We start from the raw sequence: 24,529 nt of genomic DNA on the forward strand, positions 1-24,529 counted from the left end.
TAAAGTATTTTCACAATAAAAAACGTTAAAAAAACACTTAAAAATAAAAAATAAATTCTGAAATTAGGAAGCCATGTTGATTGTACCACATTTTGAATGCACTTGATGCCACTTAAATTATATTGTTAGAAGCATTACAACAATAAAATTTGTATTGTACCACCAAACAGAACTGCTTTAGAATAACCTGAAAAAATTCACATCATATCATGTCCAACATGAGACAATTATAGTGTTTTTCTTGAAAATTAAAAAATAAAAATCATTCTTTAAGTAGTACAGTTAGATATTAACCAATAAAAGGAAGATTTATCTGATACAACTTCAAAATCCATTCTGTTGTTATCCTGGTTAGAAATATTTGCAAATTAGAAAAACTATTGGGTACGTATTTCAAATTCAGAAATTGAAGAGAAGAGCTATTCTTCATGATATGTACCTACTCTACTATTGCCCTTGCTTAAAGTCAAATCACTATTAGTGAAATTGTCCTTGCTTCAAATCAAATCACTATTACTTGTACTGACATTTTGTTATAAGCCTTAGAATTCAATAGTTTGCTCCACTGTGGGAATGGAGAGATTAAAAATATTTAAGAATTGAGCTCCAATTTACATGTACTCAATTGTGGTTTAAAGTAAGTAAATAAAAGTACCAAAGTATAAGACCTTTTATGGCTCACATGAGGAAACAATTCTAAAACACTGTTTTCTCTAACAAGGAATTCCTTCTGTGTATTTTGGAAAAAATTCTATAAATGTCAGTATGTTTTATGCTAATTCTTCATATACAATGCATTAATTTTATAGGGATTTAAATCACTAGGTTTTATTATTCCTTTTACATTGTGTGCTTCTTTGAGAAGAAACATAACTCCCTGATTTATCTTTATACAATGCTTTAATTGTTGAGTGGTACCAGGTTTTTAATAATGGGTCAGATTCTCTTGGAGTTGTTTGTTGATAATGTTTGTATAGGTGCCAAAACGCAGACCCCCAACTGAGTATGTATGCCTCCTAAGATAATGGTGTCTCTTGATTGGAAGATAGCATTAAATGGGTTTCAGATGACTTCTAGGGCTGACATTCATCCCTTGACAAATGAATGCATTTTTAGATGCTTACACACACACACACACACACACACACACACGCACGCACACACACACACACACACACAGAGTCCTTTCAATCCTCTTAGAGTAGTCAAACATTTCCCAGGTCTTGTAGATGAAGGAACTAGGGCTTAGAGAGATCATAGTACTTTCTCTAGCTTAAGCTAGGCTTCAATGCAAGTTCTGATTCTAAATCTATTGCACCATCAAATCTGGTTGTACTCTGCCCAGGTGGATAAACTTCCTCTACCTATAGACCCGTGGAAATAAGCTTATCATATCTCAATGTTTACTTAAAGCTTTAGGCTCTGGATCAAAAGATTAGTTCATCTAGTTTATTACATTCTGTTAAAAGAGAGTAATAAGTGTGGGCTTACGTTGCCAGTCTTTGTTTCTCACAGAAGAATGAAGATGGCTCCAGTGAATTATGGGAGTTACAAGCTCCTATGAGTGTTTATATTAAATTATTTATTAACATTGCTCAATAGTATTAATATTTATAAAAATATGAATAAACCAATATCAAGACTTTCATGCATTTTAAAATATCATATCATTTAAAAAATTCTAACAATGTTATAATTTGAATTGTGTGCCTTATTCATGTTTTCTGATTATGTCTGGCACTCTACCATTGAGCCATGCCTTTAGTCTGGTTTTTTGCTAGTTAATTGAGATGGAATCTCAAGAACATTTCTTTCTGGGCTTTGAACCTTAATCTTCTGGTTTTATCCACTTGAGTAGCTAGGATTATAGGCATAAGCCATCAGCATCAGAGCTCAGCTTCATTTCCTTTTAAATAAAATACTGTTTTTATCTAGATGTATGTTATGAACACTTCTGTTTATATATCATTTTTAACCATATGAACTCTACTGACCTACACTTTGTGATCATAAATACTTTGATATATTTCATTTTTTTAAATGTACCTTAACGCCAGGCACCAGTGGCTCATGCCTGTCATCCTAGTTACTCAGGAGGCTACGATCTGAGGATAGTGGTTCAAAGCCAGCCCAGGCAGGAAACTCCTTGAGACTCTTATCTCCAATAAACCACCAGAAAACCAGAAGTGGTGCTGTAAATAAAATGGTAGAACACTAGCCTTGAAGTGAAGGACAACGTCCAGGCCCAGAGTTCAAGCCCCACGACCGACATAAATAAATACATAAATAAATAAATAAAATATACTTTGATAACCTTAGTAAATTTCTGTTGTCTAGCTCTTTGAATTGTTTTTATTGTTCTTCCTTTTCTGTTTCAGAGAAAAAGTTCTGCTATCAAAATCTTTATGCAGTGTACATAATTTTTTTTAAACTGTATTTCTCCAAATGATTGATAAAAGACCTTGTATATTTTCAAGACTATTGATAGAACACTTCCAAGTTTATTGTCAAGAAATACAAGGGAAGATTCTTATCCTGGAAAGGGGCACCAGAGATTTCAAATTCCAGTGCTTTCATCAGCATTTATAAATTTTAATATTTTGCAAAATGATCATTGAAAATAGTACCTTTGTTATTATTGTGATATAAGTTGCTGTGACAATACATGTTTTCTCTGTTAGATTTTTTTTGGGGGGGTCTGGTCGTGGGGCCTGAACTCTGGGCCTGAGTGCTGTCCCTCCGCTCTTCAGCTCAAGGCTAGCACTCTACCACTTGAGCCACAGCGCCACTTCTGGCTTTTTTTTTTTTGCTTATGTGGTGCTGAGGAATCGAACCCAGGGCCTCATGAATGCAAGGCAAGCGCTCTACCACTGAGCTACCTTCCCAGCCCTCTTAGATTTTTTTTCTAATTTTGTATACATTATTATAATTTTGTCTTTTAGGCATACCATTATCATTCTCTGTGAAAATAATAATTTTATGTTTCTAAATGTTCCCTGAATTTTAGTATTGTATAAATATTTATCTAACTTCATCTTTAGTTATATGCCTTTATTTTGATGAGCATACAGTTATTTTTTTCAGTACAGGGCTTTAAAGCACTTAGGGCCTGGTGCTTGCTGGGCCCGCACTCTGTCGCTTAAGGAATGTTCTCTTTTTGTGTACTTATTTTTCTTCAGGTTGGGTCTTGTGCTTTTTCCCCTGATGACCTCCCAATGGTGCTCCTCCAATCTCTGTTTCCCATGTAGCTGGGATTGCAGTGCTTTATCGTGCCTTGCCTTTGTATTGAGATGGTGGTGTCTCACTAAATGGAGAAAGAAATCTAAGAAAGCAGGCAAAAAAAAATCAGCATGCAGCTGCAAAATACATAACAGACTCAATACGTTGTGTTCTAGCAGAATATACTCACACAAATGATTTTGAAAGTATACAGAAACAGCACACTGAACTGTCAACTGTGATTTTTCTCTATATCATAGATAAGTTATTTTTCTTTTGCTATGTTTCTATACTTTCTAGCTTATTTTCTGATAGCAAACATTGTTCTTGCATTTGGAAAAAATCTTTAATAAGCATAATGTTTAAGAAGATAGAAATGTGAACAAGTTAATAGAGACCCACAAAAACAACACTTACTAGACCAGGTACATACAGAAATAAAATTAATTTACCTGCACTAAATAAAAAAACACAAATCATATATTAAGACTAACAAGTCTGGATTTTTAAAATTAATAATTCATTAAAAATTGTGTTTGTACATGAAAAATAGGGCAAATCTACAGAAAATAAATTGCATGGAAATTGTTAAATCATACTCTTCACCTGGTTCACTTGTCTTTCTCTCTCTCTCTCTCTCTCTCTCTCTCTCTCTCTCACACACACACACACACACACACACACCACTTGTAAATATCATATTGCTCACTAAGGCAATATAACAGAGTTAAAGCTTTGCATCAAAGGCTGACAAAATACAGTTATGTATCTCATTTAATTCTCTAGAACATCCTGAGAAACTACTCCTTTACAGATGAGGGCAGGCTCCACAACTTGCCGGTGAGCTGAGAAGCACCTCCTTCCCATGCTTTGATAAGGAAATGCAATATCTTTGGCTAAATTGAGCATTGTGGGATGTTGCCCAAGCATCTCACACACATACAATAGATCTCAGATGATTTGAATGCGTAGTCATGATTAGAAGAATACATTTTTAAAACATAATTTTCAAACTCCGATTCCTGTGCTAAATTTGCTGTTCCTGACTCCCAGCAATATAAATAGTATCCAAATATGCAGGAAGTGGAGCTGTGGTTCAAGTGATAGAGTACTATCCCTGTGCAAAATGAAGCTCAGGGACAATGCCCAGGCCCAGAGTTCAAGCTCCAGGACCAGCAAAATAAATAAATAAGTCATTTATATTTGCATGGGCTTTGGTGGTATAAAGTTAGCATAGCTGCCTTCCAAATACACAAGTTCCTAGGATCTTACACACACACACACACACACACACACACACACACGAGATGTTTAACCATGTGTGTCATGATACAGATTTAAGAGCTTATGTTTTCCTGTTATTACAAAGCTCTTAAGAAAATATATATTTAACTATATAACTATAAAGCTAGTGAAAGGGAAGTCTGCCATCTGTGCTTTCTTTTGTGCATTGGATGTTAGAAGTGATCAAGAACTTTCATCGCAGATTTGGAAGAAACAATTCTGTCCAACTTCGGAGGTAAAAAAAAAAACTTGAACCCTTTCCAAAGTGTATTAAAACACTTTGCTATAATAATACACTTGTGCATTCCACCTTCATTTTGAAGGTATTTATTATTTGAAAGCAAAAGTATCTAATGTGATTGCTAAGTGTTCAAAAGCCTCAATAGATATCCAAAATTAATTTTCAACAAGTATAGTAATAATGAGTTTTAAAGACCAAGTTTAATCATTTATATTCAATTCATTTACAATCATTACACAGTCAAGAAACTTTCTTCATACTTTTATTGGGCAAGTAATATACACATTATTATAATATAAGTCTGCCCTAACCAAATACAAAAAGTAAGCCCATTTCAAAGTCATTTGGAAGCTTTATGTGTTGAAGCTCATGTTTGCCAATGGTTCTTCATTTTCTAAAATGTTCTCAAGTACCAATTAATTAGTCTCACTGGGTAGGAGCCATTGAATTTATTATGGATGCTTGGAAGACATTTTCAATTTCATCAGCAAAATATGAAAGAGATAATCAACATCATGTATGTATATATATTGCTCATATACATAACAACTTATTTATATAGTGCTAAACTGTGTAATATGAACTGGCAATTGAAACAGAATTCTATAGACAAAGAAGGAAATGTATGGATGAAAAATATGACACGGGTTAGATGGAAATTTAATCACAGTGCAAAACTTTAGTCATGTTAAATTTAAATTGGTAGAGTACAATTACCATTTTCTTTTCTTTCTATGAAAATGTAATCTTATGTCAAAATTTCATAGTCAATCACTATGATATTTTTAAATGGGGACAATGTTTCTTTTATAAGGAACAATTTTACTCATTATAAGTATCTGGTTTGTGAAGTTAGCATTATCTAAGTTCAAATCTTAGGTCAGGTTTGGAAAGTAATTCAATGTTAAGGAGATTTCTTAAAGGAGTAGGACCTGCATCACCTATTTACCAAATGGCAAGAAAAGGATCTATTTTTCCTATGTGCTGAAGGTTGTGAGATTGAAAAATAGAGGGCAATTGACACAAAATTAAATGCATGTTGTTTCCTTCTCTTTTCTTTGAGGGGACAAAAGTCTATGGAATTTTGATTGAATATGATTGTAGTCACATATGCCCTTGTATTAGATATGACTGCTCATTGCTTCCTTAAACACTTAACACTGAAAAAAATCACATCCTAATAATTTTAGTGTATATGGAATAAAGATGATAGATAAAAAACACTGAGAAAGTAACAAGATGGATAGATTTGTTATTTCTCTAGCATTAAGATTCATTTAGGGTTGAAGGTTTATCTCCACCAGAGAGCACTGGCCTTAGCACAGGAGAAACCCTGGCTTTGGTCATCAGCATGGCAAAACAGACTTTTCAACTTGTCAACAGTAATTCTTACACTGTAGTCAAAATTTGCCTTATGGTAGAAACATCTTATAGATCCTGATTTCAAAGGGAGGACACTTTTCTCATCTCTGCAGCTGTAATTCTAGATAGTGATCATCCCTGATCTGATTAATCACAGTTGATTGTAGAAGACACATGATTGACTTGTTCCCTCCAGGGATCCTCTTTCCTGGGTAGGAGTGGTGTTATGACAGACTGCAATTCTAGCCCATTCTCTTCCCCTCACTCCCTCATCTCCATACCCCAGACTTGTGCTCTGCCACTTGACAGCACCTTCTCACCAGAGTTTGGGTGACATGCCACCCTTTTTCAGTGGGGTCAAACACATGACTTATTCTGGCTAATGGGATATTAGCAGAATAGAAGGAGAGTAGTACTTCACTTCAGGCTTGCTCTTTTACACCTCTGACATTGTTATTAAAACCTGCCTGCTGAAGGATGAGAGACTTACAGAGCAGAGTGGCCTCAGCTGCTCCAGTTGGCAGACAGACGACATCCAGACCTGGGTAGGCATAATTGAATCAGCGTGACCATCTAGCCAAGCTCCAGCTTGTCCCAGACATGTGAGCCCAAATGGATTGCTGTATTATGGATTGTGTCTATGTGTTATGGTAGCATTATTACAGAAATGGTAATAGTTATAAAAGTTATATATCTACCATCTATCTGTGTCCCTACTTATCTAATCAATCATCTACTTATCCATACACATATGTATGCATGTACACATGTATACATACACATACACACAAGTACATAGATATATAACCCCATCTATATATGAGTACATGTTCATATATATATACACCTATTTAGACATATGTTTGTATGTACTATATTGTGAATTAAGCAAATATTCCAAATAGTGTATGCTTATTATTTTTTTCTACAAAAGGTTAAAAAATTGAAAGAATATTTCAAGATTTTGATTTCTACTTGGAAAGAGGTGTAGAGAGGTGACTATTCATTCAATGGTCAAGGTTAGTTATCTATATCTGGAAATAACAAGTATCCAATCAGTGCTTCAGTTATATCATAGTAGCTAAGTGAGTCTAATAGAAATTAATTAATTAATATGTTCAAAGGACTGAGACACATCCAATTAAGTTTATGACATTATGTCAAAGGCATATTTGTTTCACACAACTTTTGTAAATTTAAGTATGCTTGTATAAACAACAATAATCACTCCATAAATAATCACATTTTTTATTACTTACAATTCATTCATTTAGCATCAACTCCCAGTTCCAAACATTTGGCAGACTCCATAAGCATGTATGTAAATGTATGGTAGGCATTTGCAAAGGGAAGTCTGTCAGGCATCCCCAACTCAATACACAAAGATAAAACTAGGCCTTTCATTGAAAATTAACTAAAGTTTGTACTTCCTGCCTCTGTGGAATGGCTCCACCCGCCATTCACAAAAGAAAAATTACATGGCCAACAGGAGCTATTTACTAATTTAAAAACTAGTAATCCATACGTAATAAGAATTTTAAAAAATTTTGTTCATGTTTAAAAGCAGTTTTCCCCACTTGATCTTTCTGTTATAAAATCCCATAGATCAATGATTATGATACAGTCATGTAATATATGTACAAATTGTAAAGAATATGTATATTTTACACGAGTGTAAAAGCATGTAGAAGCCAACATATAAATAAATTGTTTAAAAAAGAATTTAAAAAAAATCAGAGTGATTCATTTTGTATAACAACCCAATTAGTGTTTGAGCATTGCACCAGAATAGAAAAATGTAAGGCTCTATTTTTTAAATTTACATATCTTATTTGAAAAATTAAATAGCTGCTAGACTTGGTGGCTCATGTCTGGAGGCTGACATCTGAGGATCGAGGTTCAAAGTCAAGGCTCTATTTTTTAATGACAATGGAGAGTTATAGTTTGTCTTCATGATCCTGCATCTGTGGTTGGTTTGAGACCTTTCAGAGAAGTTGAAGAAAGAAGGAGGCCCCATTATCTATCAATCCCTTCAAAAATCAAATTATTGCATGCACAATTAAGGAGAAGAAGAGAATTTTAGAAATTAAAGTGCAAGAATAGTTATTTGACAGGAGTGTCTTGAAAAAATTGTTAATTCTGTGCTTTTCCGTGGCCTGGTGCCTGAACATAAACATACCTCCAATAAAAGTCATACAGAAAAAATACACTGAATAGAATCTAAGGAGCTCCACAATTATGCTAGAAATGTTTATCTATTTCTTCTTCAGAGAAGTCCTTCTTTAAGTCTTTAGCCTATTTCGTAATTGGGCGGTTGTTTCTTTGAAGATTTGTTGTTGGGCGATTTAATTTTTTGAGTTCTAAGTATATTTTAGATATGAGACTCTTGTGTGTTGTATGGCTAGTGAAGATCTTCTCCAAATCCATGGGCTTTCTATTGATCTTGCTTGCTATGTCCTTTGCCATGCAGAAACTCTGCAGTTTCATGCAATCCCATTTGTCCAACCTTTCTTTGATTTGTTGTGTTTTTGGTCTTTATTAAGAAAATTTTGGCCTATGCCAAGGAGCCCTAGAGTTTCTCCTATTCCTTCCTGTAATGTTTTCAGGGTGTCTGCTTTGATTTTGAGGTCTTTGACCCATTTGGAGTTGATTCTGGTGCAGGGCGATATATAAGAATCTAACCAATAGACACATGAAGAAATGCTCAACCTCCCTAGCCATAAAAGAAATGCAAATCAAAACAACACTGAGATACCACCTCACCCCAGTTAGAATGGCTATAATCAAGAAATCTAATAACAATAGATGCTGGAGGGGATGTGACCCAAAGGTATTCTACTGCATTGTTGGTGGAAATGTAAACTTGTTCAACTACTGTGGAAAGCAGTATGGAGGTTCCTCAAAAGACTCCACGTAGAGCTCCCCTATGACCCAGCAATTCGGTTTTAGGCATCTACCCAAATGATCACAAAGAAGGTCATACTAAAGCTACCAGCACAACTATGTTTATTGCAGCATTATTCACCATAGCTAAGATATGGAGCCAACCTAGATGCCCCTCAGTGGATGAATGGATCAAGAAAATGTGAGATATATATATATATATATATATATATATATATGTGTGTGTGTGTGTGTGTGTGTGTGTGTGTGTGTGTGTGTGTATAGAAATTCTACACTGCTCCATTTTTTAGGAAATGGAAAGTTATGGAAAAAATTGTATTAAGTGAAGTAAGCCAGACCCAAAGAAACATAGGTCCCATGGTTTCCCTTATCTGCAATAACTAGTATATGTATAGGACAAGTAGAAAAGGTCAAAAGCTATGTACAAATGACCATATAACTTGATGCTAAGCGAAATGAACCTCAAGATAGGGACACAAGAGATTTTATCTTTGTTGCTGTTCTTTTTAATGTTCTTATAATGTACCGTGTGACTTTTTTGTTTCTTTGGTATGTTCTTCACCCACGGCATAACCTCTGTTTTCACTGCATTTGATTCTGGTGCCCTGCATCTTGTATATACATTTTTCTAATTTGGGGAGGGGAAGGGAAATAACAAAATGTTGAAATGAGGATACAGGTTGACCCATTGTAACAATGAGATGTACAAGACATTATTTTGAAAACGAACTTTACAACTTTGGGTGGGGGAAGGAGGAGTTGGTGAGGTGGGGAGGGAAGGGATGGTAGGGTACAAACAAAGGAGGGGGTAACAATGTTCCACAGGCAATGGCTTCATTACCTTGCACATGTAACTGTAACCCCTCTGTACAGTATCTTTACAATAAAAATAGACAGTTAAAATAAAAAAGAAATGTTTATCTAAAGAAAAAAATACTGAGCATCAATTTTAATCCTTTATTATAAAATGTTCAGGAACTAAGAGTTTGTCTCAGGTTACAACAGGAAAATTAAAGGCATATTTGTTTGCATTAGTTGGAGTTCTTCAGAGAAACAAAAACATAATATTATATTTTATCTAATATATAATTTATGAACACCAACATACATTATACATAATTTTATATACATTACATACAATTATAATTATGGATTATATATTTATGTACATGTTATATAGTATATAATTGCACATAATTATACATAATTACATCTCATTATAGTTACTAAATATTATATTACATATTATGTTATATAATATATAATGCTATATATCATTATACAATATATTCTATACATTTAATAATATAACATATTATAATATGTAATATTCATGCAGAATGTATATTATAATATAGGCTATATCATATATAATTACATATTATAGTGTATAATATTTATATATATAATACTTATATAATTGCATGTTATACAATATAATATATAATATTATATATATCTTCATCTAAATACATATATCCCCAAACCAGTAGTTCTAAGTGTTCCAAAACAGAAGATGGATATCGCAAGTCAAGTAGAGAAACTGAACTTGACCTTTGTTATCTTTTTATTGCATTCATGCCCACCCATATGGGTTTTTTTCTTACCATTCCACATGCTAATTTGTTCTAGAAACATCCTCACTGACACATCCAGAAGTGATGTTTTATCAACTATCTGGGCATCCCTAAATCTGTAATGTCTTACCAGCTATTTTGGCATCCTAAAGCCTAGTAAATTTGACATATTAAATGGCCACCATACTGCAGAATGTACAGTAGTTTTTCCCAAACAATGAAAATGTCAAGTGGTTCATTCAATGCCCCCTTTTTGAAATCAGGAGTGCACAGTTTGTATAGCCTTGAATCTATTAAGCTGAGTATATAGAAATATTAACAGTTACATACCTTCTTCAAAAAGGGAAATTTCAGCACATATGAAAGATAAATATAAGCTGCAAGAGGAACTAATATACCCAGGTCAACTGACTTATTTGCATTTATAGTATACATTAAGACCCTGCTACTGGGTGTTATGTATGTACATATGTGTATGTTTATTTAATGAATAGAATATCCATTACTAGGATATGGGAAGGCAATGAAGACTCAGTTTTAATTTGTATAGTTATTAAGAAACAAATGTTTACATGCACACACACACACTGACTCACTCATATTACTCAGTGATAAATGATAGAGAAAGGATCCAGAATAGAAGTACTCAAAAACCTTAATGTCTCAGTTAAGGCAGCAAAAAGAATTCAGTATAACAATAAAGGATCTAAGACAGCAAACATTTGTTCCACAGATACCACAAAAAGCAAGCTGTAGGCTCAATATCTAAAATATGATGTTTGCTCATAAATTCAGATTGATCATTTCCTTAATGCAACTTGGGTCCTAATTAACATCAAGGAGATGTGAAGCACAGAATCAAAGCCATATATGGGTACAACAACATAATATCAACAAAACCATTTAGTGAACTTAGAGAATCCAAGAAGACCTAGAATCATATCGGAATAAAGACATATTGAATTGTTTAGTGAGACAACTGGAAATGAACATTAAAATGCCACTATTAACTACACGGAATTTGACGACTTAAATTCTGCTTAAATAAAACATAGCTTCACAGTTATGAGAAACAATTGTTCATAGTTCTGTGTTTGATACATACTAAGTCCTAGGGTAATGATACATATCAAATGGATAGTTTTTATTTCAAAGTGGAAATTTAGCAGACTGCTTTTGCTACTTAATGAAATCTTAAGTTCTGTTTCTCTCAGTAAACCAAAGTGGAATATATCCATTATGTTTTGCTGCATAACAAGTTATTCCTAAGTTTTGTGATTTAAACAACAATAATTGTCTCAATTTTTCTAGATTAGAAGTTTGGGCCCAGCTGCACTGGTGGTCTCTGTAATGGAGTTATCAGAGGGACCTGTGGTCATCATCCCAAGGCCTACTTGCAGAGAACTCATTGCCAAGCTCATTCACACAATGTTGGCAGGATTCAGTAGCAAGCAACTCAGCTCCTTGATGGCTACTGGTAGCTGGGGGGTAGCGTCTGTCCCTTGATTGCTGAATTACTGTCTAGGATCCTCATAGCATGACAGTGTGTTTCCTCAAAGCAAGGGGCCAAGAAGAGCTAGGCAGAATGAGTGCATGTAAGGTGGACATCTTAGTCCTTTTTTAACCTAATGTTAGAAGTGACATCTTATCGCTGTTCAGTAGGAGGAACCTGGGTGAAGGCTGTACTCCAAAGAAGTATTCTACAAGGATATGGATGTACAGAGCCAAGGATTACTGAGAAGCACCTGGAATCTGTCAACCTTAGGGCAAGCTGTGAAAACATTCCATGGATAGGCCCACTGCTGCCCAATTTTCAATTTAACCAAGACCCTTGACACAGAGAGTTACAGTGCTAGGAGCTAGAGTGTTGATCTGTGACTCTAGGGTCAAAATCAAACTTCATCAACTTCAGGTACGGGGGGGGGGCGCTGGGACTGGGGGTTGTGAGGGCGGGGAGAAGTTGGGGAGGTGGGAAGGGAAGGGATGGTAAGGGAAAAATGAAGGAGGGGGTAACAATCCTGGGTAGGAAATGGACTCATTACCTTACTCATGTAACTGTAACCACTTTGTACAGTATCTTTACAATTATACATATAAAGAAATCAGACTTCATGTATTATGCAATCTGGGAGATTTTTTGGTTTCATGTTGTTGTTAGCAGTGCTGTGGATACATTCCAGGGCCTCAGGCATGCTAGGCAATTGCTTTGTCACTAACTATATCCTCAGCCTACAAACTACAAAGGTAAATATAATAGTACATCAGATTGCTTCGATTGAGTTGAGTGAAGGGATACATATACAAAATTTAGCAAAGACACTAGGACAATAATAGTAATAGTAATTAGTCCGCATGCTTTGCCAGAGGAATAAATAAAATAATGTTAGCACAAGGCCCATGTGGTAAACATTCAACATGTGGTATTACTCTTAATGTTTCATTCCGTCACTTGGGAGAGGAGCCTTCGGTTGCAATTCTGCAGTTGTTGGTCCCTTCATTCACTCTTCCCCTGATATACAAGGAAGACTCACTGGTGTTCAGCAGTACAAAATAAAGAATTCTTAATGTCTTGATAAAGCTGTCTGACCTCCAGTGTTTCTATGTCACCTGGACAGGTGCTATAAACAAGGTTGATAGTAGATGTGTGTGTGTGAATATCTGTGCACCAGGGGAAGAAAACAAGGATTTCACAATTTTTATACAGGATAAAAGGAGAGGACACCATTTGGCATGAACAGGACAGGAAGCTCAGGAACTTCAGAGTTCTTTGAGGGGAGGTGACCCCCAAAGTACAGTGAGGAGATCCCTGTGTCTGTCACCCCAGGCTGGGTGGTAACACATTCTGCACATTTGGCTTGGGAACTCAGGTTCCTAAGCAATCAACTCCTGCTGAATTCCCACTGGGAAAAATTGTTTCTAAATAGTCTGGATGGAAAGGAAACTGTGGCATTTTTTTTTTAAAAAAGGGAAAATAAACTTGCTGTTACTTAAACCCCAATTCTGGGACACATACTGGAATCTAGGGTCCTTTTAAAGTCATTTCAAAGCTGCAGAAAGAAACACAATAAAAGTTGACTAAGGATTTATGTTATATAGTCACCCACACAAGCAAGTTGACTGACACAGCAAATACAGTACAGTGTGATTATTATAATGTGGGTCACAGGCAGTATATGTGTAGGGAATTTCCTGCATTGGGAAACTAAACCTCTTATATTTATTGAAGGACACTGAATACTTAAGGCAGCTTTTAGAACCAAACCAGAGATGGAAGGCCCTGAATTGGTGGGGTGAGATGGAGTGCCGCACTGAATTCCATGAGCAATAGACCTTTAATGTTTCTCTTCATGTTACAATAACACCATTTTCGTCCGTCTTCTTAAACACAAACTCCCTGAAAACCTTTGGTTTTAGAGATCAGAAGTCACAGATAACCAAGTCAGATGCGAATGGAATGACAGAAAGCCACAAAGGAATGTTTTAAATGTGACCCGTTAAACAAGCAAACGAATAAAGTACAAAGCTCCATAAAGTGAAGCGCTTTGAGAAGAAGAAATGTATTGCATATGTTATGCATGATTTTGTAGATTTCTTATATTTGCATACATACACAAATACACATATTCATATACACACATATATACACATAGCCATATAATGAACAAACATATGCATACAGAAACACACATACTAAATAAATATACACATAAGTAAGTATGTATATATATGCACATTTATAAATACATGAATATATATGTTTTAACAGACCTAAATGAATAATATAAAAGAAATACATAAAAACTATGATTTTAAGAGGAAAAGACAATAAGGTTTGGCATTTTAGCTGAATAAACCATAGGTCATTGGCAATGAAATTTTAAAACAGCATAAACTGATAACATCCTTAGACTAAATGAACTTCCCAAATGTAGAAACTTCAGCTTTTATAACAATTAGCTGGAAAATGTTGCTGGGTAGTGAAAATAGATGTTTTGAAACAAGAATCACTTCTCAGAAGGAATGACTAAAATCCCGAGCATTTTAAGAGAATCCCGATTGTTTCTATTCAGCAGACAGACAATTGGCTTTAAAATCCCCTTTGATCTCATAAAAGCAAAGAGTAGACCAGCGGTCTCCAGAGGCTGAGAAGGATTGGGGGGGAAAGTTGGATACCATCAGATGGGAGGAGAGAGTTCTTACATTCTAAGCACAACGGGCTAAATATAGTCTACTACATCATTGTACATTTCAAAGTCACTAGGAGAGAGTTGGATTCCCAAAATTCAGAAATGGTAAATGTTTGGAGAGATGAAAATGCTTATTTTCCTGATCTGATTAGTATATATTTTATTGGGACATAATTATGCTAAATGTTCTTGTTCATGTGAAATTTAAATTTATCTGTGTGTTTTGTGTTTTGTCTGTCAGTCCTAGCCCTGGACAACACAATGGAGGAAGAAGGGATTCTGCGGGCACTAGCCTGACTAGTCCCTCTGAGCTAGAAAGCCCTCCTTGTCACAAGTGTGATGAGCAACCAAGGCAAACCAGACTGCAGGAACTTGGTGCCATGAAGACCGTGTTCACTATGAGTTTTATCAGGAAACTCTCTTTCTTGGTTTTTTTTTTTTCACTTTCCACATTGCTAACACAGTCTACCAGTGTATCCTGAGGGATGTTAGGAGATTGAATAGGATTCACAGTGCTCTCTTCTCATTCCAGACTTCACCATTGTATATGTTCCTGCTTGCTGCCCTCAAGAAAGAGACTAAAGAGTAATGCATAGTCACAGCACCTTTGGAAGTGACAGGGAAAATGAGAAAACAAAATAATCTCATTTAATCTAGCCCTGAGATGAAGGAGATGGAGGGTGTAAAAGGAAATCCTTTCCTTTTCCTTTCCCCAACTGTGTCAAGAAAATTTAGTGAGCCTCTACTTGGGTAGCCGTAGTATATTGAGAGGGGAGAAAACTTTGGCACAACGTAATTTTTTGTATTCTCAAATGGAGCAACAATCATTGGAGTTTATAGTTGTTCTCTCCTAAGAAACTTGACCTTCACTTCCGAAAGAAAGGATCACAAGGAAAGCTGACAAGGCCAAGAATTCATGTCGAAGCCTGTCTCCAGCTAAAATTTACTCATTCAGAAATATTAGTTAAGGAACTCCTTAAGTCCATTCCTTTTCCCCACTTAAGATTTAAGTCTATTACCAAAGACAAAGAAGACACAGAAGAGCTGTTGAAGCATTTGAGACCAGAACAAGTATATATCTTAGCTCCAAGATATACAGGAAGAGTTCAGAAATGAACATTCGATGTTTAATCAAATACCTAAGGATACAACATTATGGCAGGTATGCAATTTTTGTTTGTTTTTTGGGTTTTTATTATATATATGCATATATATAGTGAAAATAACATACAGAGGGGTTACAATTACATGGGCAAGATAATGAGTACATTTCTTATCAAGCATTGTTGCCTCCTCCTTTGTTTCCCCATACCATCCCTTCCATCTCCACCCACACCCCAAGCCCCCTACCACCACCACCTCCCACTCCCCCCCCTCCACCTCCCCCCCCACTCTGCCAAAGTTGTAAAGTTAGCTTTTCGATATAATGTCTTGTACACCTCATTGTTGTAATGGGTCCACCTTTGTTTTTTGTTTGTTTGTTGGTAGTGGGGCCTAAAACTCTGGGCCTGGGCACTGTCCCTTAGCTCTTCAGGCCAAGGCTAGTGCTCTACCACTTGAGCCACAGAACCACTTCCAGCTTTTTCTGCTTATATAATGCTGAGGAATAGAACCTAGGCCCTCATGCATGCAAGGCAAGCGCTCTACCACTAAGCCACCGTCCCAGCCCCAAGTAAGAGGGTTTTTTTTTTTAAGTTGAAACATCTTACATATTTCATATTGATTCTTCAAGGTTTTGGTCATATCTCCTTTTAAATTATCTCAGCTATAGGATTGAGTCATATTTTCCCTTTTGTATATTTAGTAAGGTGAAGCATATACATTAGTTATTCTGTGTTGCTAAGTTAGTCAGTGACAGAACACTTACTTTTAAATTTTAAAAGATATTTTATTGTCATTGTAAACATATTAGCTCTAAAAAAATCTTGACAACATTTTCTGAGCCACTCTCTTCATTTTGTAGATGAGGAAGTTCCCCTATGGTGGAGATAATTAAAGGCTCTATATTCAGTAAATGACAGAAATGAATCTTCAAATTGTATTTTCTTGTTGCAACAGTACAAACTAACATTAAAACCAAAACATTTCTCAAACACTTTCTTCTCTTTTGCAAAATAAAACATGGACTTTTGCAAGTAGAAATGTTGTTGGTTTCATCTTAAGATCTTCTAGCAAGCAGGAGCCAGTGATGGGCATCTGTAGTCTTTGCTATTCAAGAGACTGAGATCTCAGGGTAGAGGTTGAAGCCAGTGCTGGTACACATATCTGAAAGTTTCTTATCTCCAATTTATCACCAAAAGTCCATAAGTAGAGTGTGGCTCAAGTGGTAGCACTATTAGTGAAAACATAAAGTGCTGAGTTCAAGCCCTCATACCAGCAAAAATACAATAATGAAATAACAAATAAAATATAGTCTAGCAATAGTATTTGTGCACTAAATTCTTCTGCCTTAGCTCACAATTAGCTGTCCCAACTTAAATGAATTAAAATGAACCACAACCAAGAGGTAATGATCACACAATTTGTTTGCACACCCTTCTCATTTTCATGTTAAATTCTGAGTCATGCCAAATAAATTCGGATATGGATACATTTATGACTTCAGTTTGTAATTATTTGAAATTATAAAAGCAGATTCGAAAGTAAAAGTCCCTTTGGGGTGACTCTGATACAGCGTATTAATTTTAATTACATCATTCAGGATGATAATATGGTTTTATCATTTGCTTCTGTATTTTCTTACATAGAAATGTATTTGTCCATGAATTTCTGTAGAGCCGATAAGCAATGTACTGAGAAGCCTGAATGAAGGGTAAGATTAACACAATAATAGCTTTTTTCTCTCTATTAGCCTATTTTAATGTAGATAAAATGAGACCGCATTAGAACCAGAATTATAATTATAGTACAGTTTTTTTTTAATTCTTTTAATCTGAGCTTCAGGTAAGCCAGTTTCTATTTAAAGTCACTAAAACATTAAAATATTCAGTATAAATTTCTTACTTATGATACATTCTACATCTTTTTATGGTCTTACAATAAAGCCATGTCCTACTGGGTTTTAACTAATATTTTTCTTTTAATTGTTTTCTTTAACCATTCCAGTGGCATTACAAAATTATTTCTTTGATTTTCAATCACAAAATAGAATCACCTTCCATGTTGAAATAATAGATTTGAAAACCCTCAAAAAAATTTAAATTTTGAAAAGTTTGTAGTACAGGCTCATGGTTATTTCTAGAATATGAGAAAAAATAAAAATGGGATTTTTGAAAACTTTTTATTTTCTATCTTAGTGATATTTCAAATGGAAAGCAGTGTTAGAACATTATTAGATGAGGCCCTGGGTGTAATTTTTGACAGATGGAGATGGATAGGGAAGCTGGTGTTGGAACTCTTCCACTACCTAGTCATGAAAGAAATGTCATTCCCTTATTTTTAACTCCTTTGCTTCCGATTTGTGCCTCATTTGGATTAGGTTATTAATTTCCTCCATTAATCCTGGCCCTATCCATCATTTCCTCAGTCTGTGTACTTTCCTTCGAACATTCAGGAAATTCCTTTTTAAGGGGTTACAAACCATACACAAGCAAAAAGAAATCCTACTTTCTTAATGAACTCTGCAGATTTTCCTAGTACACAAAGATGTTTAAAGGATTAGTAAGCATGTTGGGAATTAGTAAATGATTTGTGTCTAACTTCTATGTTGAGGAGTAATGACAACAGGTCTTTTGTCCAAACATCTATTGATTCGTGATGAATTCCCAGTCTAACAGACAAGAACAAGTCCACACAAACACTTCTGCCTCTTCAGAGGATTGAGTTTGAAATGATTCTAATAAGTCACCCTAGGCCAGATTTCAATCAGGTTTTGTCTCCTCTCTCTTTCCATTCCTTTCCTATTCTGTTCTATGCTGCTTTGTAGAAACAGGAACGCTACTATGTAACCTTCTAATGTAAATATACATTTCCTGACATTCTTTTTAGAAAGCCTGAATTTTCCCAGGCCATGTGCTCTAAAGGCAGGGAGTGTCTTGGAGTGACTTGGGTTCAGAGATTTCCATGTTCTGTTTTGCAGAATTCTAGAGGTATCTTAACATCTCCCCAGGGACCAAAAGATGTAAAATGGTAGTACATGTATTACCACTTAGACTTCTTCTCTTCATTTGTTTAAACAGTAGGTTCATTCTTGTAATTAAAATACTGAACATGGAAACAATAGTTCTTGAAACATTAAAGACAGTGTTGATGTATTCAAGAGCCTGCTTGAAATTTTAGCTCCAGTACTAATTAGAGATCAGATGTTGGTTAAGCCACTGGATTCTCCTGTCCTGCAGAACACTCATTTACAAGTAAGGTGCTCAAAACATCATCTAAATTCTGTCCTTTTCCAGCAATAAGCAGACATTTGCCCTTTAAATATATTCATTTTATCAGGCTGCTGTTATCGAATGGCGTAATCTTTGTTAATGTGCTTCTCAAATTTAAGAGCAAGTGTCTTCATTTGTGTGGTCATTGCCTAGATTTAACGGTTTCAAAAGTCCTTTCTCAGCTTTCAAAAGTCTACTGTTTTATGGTCTTTTTAGATACTGATATAAATATACAAGGGTACAAATCATAAAAGCAGAGAGTGGCCTTTATATTCTTTGTCTGTCTCTGCATGTTGATAGGAAATTTTTAATTCTCTCCTCTCTTGTTTCCTTATATTGTTCTAAGATTCCTGAATTTGTAACTAAAATCATGTGGGGGGGGGCAATGTGAGGGAGCTGAGTGGTAAAAACTAAAAAGGATTTTATGGAATCTATGTATCAGTTTCTTGAGTCATTTTGGAAGTATTTCATTATGTGGAACTGTTCGTTGCATGACTTTTAAATGTAAAGTATACTTTAATATGCTCCTAAATTTGAATTACAGTGTTAGTAGCTTTGTGTGTATTTTAGAAGGCAGAAATATTTAGTGAATTAAACATTATACAAATCTGAACTGAAGCCAGGCATTGGTGGCTCATACCTGCAATCCTAGCTACTCAGGAGGCTGATCTGAGGATTGCAGCTCAAAGTCAGCCCAGGCAAGAAAGTCCACAAGCCTCTCATTTTCAATTGACCAGCAAAAAAAGCTAGAAATGGAGCTATGGCTCATCTGGTAGTAGAGAGCCAGCCTTAAGTGAACAAGCTAAGGGACAGCACCAGGACCCTGAGTTCATGCCTTAGTAACAGCACACACACACACACACACACACACACACACACACACACACACACACACACACATGCACATACTCATGCATGAATCCTTAGTGCTAATCTAGTAAAACATTTTCAAAGCTCATAGTTCCCCTGCTTTCTCCTTCCTACCCATAGTAATTAATGGTTCTACCAATCAGAATTCTCGGTATTCATGTGAAACTAGCCAGTTACTTCAGCCTCAGTTTCCAAGTTTCCAACTCCCTTGCATTTCCTCCATTATCCCCTCTATTCCCATAATTCACCTCTGCAACTTTCTGCATATCTAATTCTCTTCTTTCACTATACCAAATAGCTTCAGCAGGCTCCATTTAGATACAACTTTTTCATGGCTCCTGGATTTATATACACCAACATCAGCAAGGATTAACCAATTTCTTTCTCTCCGAATTCAACACTCAGAGCAGAGAGGATGTGGGCATCACCTGTCTGTCTGGGTGTGTACACCTGGAGTCAGCCTCAGCCAGGTGTTGTTGTTGTTAAGTACCTCATCACCTGTGAAGCTGCAGACAAACATACATGGGGACACTTAGTATTTCTCCTTGCTGTGAAAGGACTGTTTCTGAAATCCCATGATTCTACAATCTTGCCATACATCAGTTTTCCGAATGTCCTGCGCCTTCCACAATCCTCCAATTTGCCACATCATTAAGAGTTATGCATAGCCCATTACCCCACAAGCAAACAAATGCATACGCCGTAATGGGAAGCATCTGGGCACCGAACCATGGCTCCTCTCTCTGCTTCCATTTCACTCTGCTGCCACAGATTACAAGATATCATTTGCTTTAAGCTTCTGCCTCTGAAAGGTAGAATTCTCTAGTGGCTGCAAGATTCATCCATGTTCATCCTGCACCTTGGATGTCCTGAATTTTCTCTATCTCTCCCTGGACATTTTGTCAGGAGCAGTGTCAGTAAAACATGGATACTTCCTGAACAGTTTTTGCTCTTAACTAATAATCCTTCCGAAAGATAGTCCCTAATGGGTCTCACGGCCACAGAGGTAATTAAGGAAAATTATCTAAAAAAATGATGGGCTACCATCTCACTTGTACAAGACATTTCCAGCTGGTCTTACTGCATTCAATTCAATGACTGTTTTGGACTGAGCTGTGTCCAATCAAATGCACATACTGAACCTTTATCCCCAATGGGACCATTTGGAGAACATACCTTTAGGGAGGAATAAGATTGTTTGAGATCCTAAGGTCGGATCTCTAAAGTGATTAACACCCGTGTCCTTATGAGAAAAGGAAGAGGCACCAGGAAGATATGTGCCCAAAGGAAAGGCCATGGGAGGTCCAGGAGTAAAAAGACCATGTGCAGACCCAAGACAGAGGTATCACAGGAACTGTGGGAAAGAACGGTTCTGTTCCTGAGTCACGTGATCTACCATGTGTTGATATAACAGCCTGAGCATACCAACACACCGATCCCTTTGATGCATACTGACAAATATAGATAGTCACCTGTGATCCCCAGTAACCCTCAGAGGAGATGCTCAGTTTCTACCTGGGTCGATTTTCCAATTGGCTTTTGCAACAGATTTCTACTTAATTGAGCTGATCAGCTTCAATGCTGATCTGAAGCGGTCCCTAAGACAACTGAAAATCCCTACTCGACCCTGCCACCGTCTGCTATTTTTCAGTTGTCTAGACATAGTCATAAATAGCTGGATGACTGCCCACTATAAATTTTTAATGAGAGATTTTGAAATTAGAAAAGGAGGGAAGCAATTGCCGTTTATGGCCTTGAGTTATTCAATAAGTGAATTCTTCACCCGGCCCCACCCCTCACCCTACACTAACTACCCTGTCCTTGAAAACGAAATTCCCACCAGCTCCCAGAAAGCCCAGAGTATCCACTCTGTTTACCAACCCCACCCTTCCTAAAGAAATTGTACAATTCTCAGCTTATGGAATGAGACCAATTATGACTTTAAAACAAATCACATCAAAAGAAGACAAAAATGATTGGAAGTTATTTGTTACCACCGTTAAGTACTTTCTTTTTTCTGGTTTTAAACATATAGGCTCAATAAACCCTTTGAAATATGAGGCAGAGATAGACCTTCCCCCAGAGAATATGTACATGTGTACATGTTGTAAACAGCTTTAGGAATGCACAGCTCTCTTGAGGCTTATCCAAGCCCCTGAGGATGCTGGTTAGCGCCCTTATAATTGTACCTATGTCTCAGCCTTCTGCTCTCATGAAAGCTAAGGTTCCTGAGCTCTATTCTTATGTAAGTGTGCATATTAAGAAAGCAGAAAGACTGTGCTGGGCTCTGTAATCTAGACCTGTAGTCCTACCTGTTCAGGAAGCTGAATTGGGAAGACCTCAAGTACATGGCGGACCAGGGCCAAATTAGTAAGATTTTTCACAAAAAACAAAACAAACAAAAAATAAAATAAAGTACAATAATGGAATAGAAAATAAAATGGCTAGTGGTAGAGCATTTGTCTATCACGTGCAAAGACCTGGGTTCAATCTCCAGAAAGAAAGGATGAAAGAGAAAAAGAGAGAGAGAAAGAGAGAAAGAGAAAGAAAGAGAGAAAGAAAGACAGAGAGAGAGAAAGAGAGAAAGAGAGAGAGAAAGAGAGAATGAGAGAAAGAGAGAAAGAGAGAGAGGAAGCAAGTCAGGTAATATACCTGGACTATAGTCTATTAAAAGTGTTCACTAAATTAGTCTATACTATCATCCCCTCATAAAGAAAAAAAAAGTTTCATGTATATGTAAAATATACCTCTATATGTATATAAGATTTTTCTCTTTTTTTTTCTAAAACTTTTAATGGAAGACATTGTTCTTGATGTGACCCAATCTATCTTTTACATAAAGATTCTGGTGATGTAATTTTTCCCTAACTTCTTCCCACTGACCTTCCTCTAAGAGGCAATAAAAAGTTATACAACTCAATATGTTTACGTTTTTTTTTTCTTGGCACACAAAAATCTTATAGTTAAATTTTATTACTAACAGTAATAACCAATTTATTCTAAGTTCCTGGAAATTGTCCTTTAATTTTAAGTTGTTTTTACTATATTTAAGTAATTTAGACCACAGAAAGTTTTTGCTTGGCATAGGTAAAGCATAAATGACAAGACAGAAAAAGTTAACAAGCCAGCAAACAATGATTCTACTCAACATCAAGATAAATGATAGATTTTTAGTAAACCAAAAAACAAAAAAGATATAACTTTCAGCAATGATTTAGTAGTGTCAAGAGTACAATGAATGATCCTCCTTTCTGGGTGCTGGTGTCTCATACCTGTAATCCTAGCTACTCAGCAGGCTGAGATCTGAGATCATGGTTCAAAGCCAGCCCAGGCAAGAAATTCCATAAGACTCAGAAAATTGGAAGTGGTGCTGTGGCTCAAGTGGTAGAGACCTAGCCTTGAGCTGAAGAGGTGAAGGACAGCGCCCAGGCCCAGAGTTCAAGCCCATGACCGAAGGAAAAAGAAAAAAAGAATGAACAATCCTCTCCTTACAGTCTCAGGATGATTCTAGACATTTCCCAATCAATTCTAGACACTCTTTTATTCTAGAAAACATAAAGTGAAACTAAAACTAGAAGACAAATATTTCACAAGATGGATATATAAGAGAGTAAACTAAGTAAGTTAGAATCTGCAGGCTCGTGAAAGGGACCCTAAATTGAGGAACAAAGTGATCATAGAAATTATAAAAACAAATGTTTTGTTGGGTGCATACATGGTATATGATATCTGTTGTGAATTTTCTTAGTAGTCAACATGGAATCCCTGTTTGTAACTCTTAACTGCACAATTAATCTTAAATTTCAGTTAGCCTTCTTCTTTCTTTTTTCTCTCCTTCCCTTGCTTCCTTCCTTCCTTCCCTCCCTCCCTGCTTCCCTCCTTCCTGTCTTTTTCCCTCCCTCTCTCCCTCCCTCCCTCCCTCCCTCCATCCCTTCCTTCCTTCCTTCCTTCCTTCCTTCCTTCCTTCCTTCCTTCCTTCCTTCATTCCTTCTTTCCATTCTTTGTGCCAGTACTGTGGATTGAATTCAGGGTCAGAATGCTGTTACTCAGTTAATTTTTCATATTCAAGGCTAGTGCTATAACCACTTGAGAAACAACTCCACTTCTAACTTTTTATGGTTAATTGGAGATAAGAGTCTCATGGACTTTTCTGCCCTGGGGTGGCTTTGAACTGCAATCTTCAAAGCTCAGCCTCCTAAGTAGTTGGAATTGCAGGCATGAGCCACTGGTTCCTGGCTTAGTTAACATTCTTGTCCAAGAAGTATAGTTTCAGTGTTGAAAGCTATAAGAAGAAATATGAACAACCAAGAAAAAATTTTAAGAGCTTCAACTTTTGTACAAATAAAAGCATTTCAAACAAGATATTTTTCTCCTGCCAAGTTTACTAAAAGAATGTGATTGTTAAAGTGTCAAGGAAAGCAGCAACATATTCCATTGTATACTGTCAATGAGAGGCTCGTTTTTAACTTATTCAAAAGTCTGTGCAAAGTTTTGATTCAATGAATTTATTTTAGT

Source organism: Dipodomys ordii, unplaced genomic scaffold (genome assembly GCF_000151885.1).
Source record: "Dipodomys ordii isolate 6190 unplaced genomic scaffold, Dord_2.0 Scaffold1, whole genome shotgun sequence".
Classification (NCBI taxonomy): domain Eukaryota; kingdom Metazoa; phylum Chordata; class Mammalia; order Rodentia; family Heteromyidae; genus Dipodomys; species Dipodomys ordii.